Source organism: Arachis ipaensis, chromosome B03 (genome assembly GCF_000816755.2).
Source record: "Arachis ipaensis cultivar K30076 chromosome B03, Araip1.1, whole genome shotgun sequence".
NCBI classification, from domain to species: Eukaryota; Viridiplantae; Streptophyta; class Magnoliopsida; order Fabales; family Fabaceae; genus Arachis; species Arachis ipaensis.
Window position 1 is genome coordinate 71,949,703 of NC_029787.2, and position 2,407 is coordinate 71,952,109.

The window sequence follows — 2,407 nt, forward strand, 5'->3', positions numbered from 1 at the left end:
CCTTTTACTCTATATATAGCAATACTTTTGGACCTGAGGTAACACTTTGGGAGGGCCTTGCAGATGCGGCCAATCATTAGGTCAAGCAACGCATTTTTACTTCAAAAGCGTTGCTTTTCTTGAAAATGAATAACACTTTAGAGGTGTGCCTAAGACAACACTTTCGTCGTGTTGTCTTTGCGCTCATGTTTGGACCACTGTTAAAATGCGTTGCATATTTGCTAGAAAATTCAATACTTTAATGAGTTGCTTACAAATTTTAATTTGTAATTTTTTGAAGTGTTGCCTATTAGTTTGAATATTCAACCCATACACGTATTGTTATTGTCTACTATTCAGAATATATAACTTTTTAAAATGTTGCTTGAAGCAAAATATGCAACTAGTAAAAGAGTTGCCATTTTGACAAAAATAAAAGTTGCTTTTGCAATGAAAATACAAGAAAGATCAAATTTACAGTAGAATTGTTTTTTATGTACATGTGTAATTATTTTAATTATTAAATAAATTTGTGCACAATAAAAATAATTCAAAAAAGAAATAAAACCCTAATAAATAATAATGAAGTTCTAATTAAAATAGATATTAAAAAAATCAGTTAGCATTTCAAATACCTATATCCATATTTGCTGATAATTCTCAACAAAATAATAAATCCTTGTTTGGCAATAATTGTTATAACAAAATAGTAACTAATTTTTGCCAAATAAACATCAATCTGCTTGTATATTTTATATCCAAGCTTGACTTGTCTCATATTGATGAGGCAAAACTAATACACTCATTTATTGGCAAGTGCACCAAATCTCTTCAAGTAATACCACTGTGAGTGTATATTATTCTCACGAGGATTAATAGATTGAATCAAGCAACGTCTAATCGAATCTCTAATTAGATCAATCGAACCTTGACAAGAGGATTATAAATTTTAAAGTAGAGCAAAGAACAGTGAAGAACATTGTGATTATAAATGAGAGGAAGCTTAGAAACTTTGGAGAAGTAATCAGAGAATGGGATGTAAAAGGCTTCGAAGGTGTTTAATTCTTAGAAGAAGTAATACTTGTGTTTTTCTACTTTGACTCATGCAAAAATATTTCACAGCAAATCATTTATAATTAAATTCCAATTCCTTGGGAATCTAATTTCTCTTAACTTAATTAATCGCCAATTCTTTAGTCAACTAATTAAGAGAAGAGATTAAGCACGGTTTCGATTTTAAGCCATACAACTTTCAAAATTCTATTCCTAGTCAAGTAGAGAATTATGAAAAAGAGTTTCAAGCTAAGTATAATATTAAATTTTCCAAAAAAAATAACAGAATCCAAGACAGAATTAGAATATTTTCCAATACTTCTAACCATTAAAGATGAAGAACGAGACTCAATCTTGAAAAAGTACAAAAGCATGAACCGAAATAAAGAAAATACTTTCATTACTAATTGAACAAATCAATCAGAGCTCCTAACCTTTAACAAGATCGAGGAAGTTTAGTTACTCATGGTAGAAAAGAAAACAATCTAAAAATAAAGAGTTTCTTGATTCGAAGACCCCCAAGATCCCTAGATTGTCAACCTTGTTCACTTATTTATACTCTAGCTTCCTAAATAATTGAAATTCAAAAACTAATCTTATATTTCGAAGAGTAAGATAACAACTTATTCAAATTTAAATCTAATCTCATCTTAATCCTAACAACCAAATCTTATCCTTCTAGAAGAAGTTGATGCTAACTAATCATTTAAATCTTTAATCTTGAGCTGATTTTAGGGCTTCCTGGGAGTTGAATTTGGACATGGCGCTGGGCTCCTTGGATTGGTGCTGGACTTTGAAGAATTTTGGGCTACTAGAGGGGTTGAAATTGCACTTAGATCTGGACTCCAAATTTGAGCGATGGGCGCCCAATACATAAGAATTGGTGGCGCTGGGTGCCAGCCCACTTTTGCTCCACCCAGGCACAAAGCGCTGGGCTTGGTGGTTGTGGAGTTGGGCGTCCAATTTGGGCGCTGGGATTGGGACAAGGGCGCTGGGCGCCAATCCCTTGGAGTTGGGCTTCGAGATTGGGCACCTAGCATGGAGCAGGGGCATTGCGCACTAGTGCTTGGAGCTGGGATTGAAGGTTGGGCGCCCAGCTTGGCGTTTGGGTGCTGGGCTTGGCCTCTTCCCTGAAAGTACACTTGTGTTTTCTTCTAAATTTCATCCTGATTTGCTTAATTATATCTTGAAAACACATTCATTCTAAAACAACTCCAAACATATATTAGTCATAAGAACTTCACTAAAACATAAGAACTATGATTTAAATCTAAGAAAACTAATTAAAAAGAAACCTAAAAATTACTAAAGATGCCTAGACATCACATATGCTAAAATTTGCAAATAATACACAACAAAGAATAAAAAACTTAAT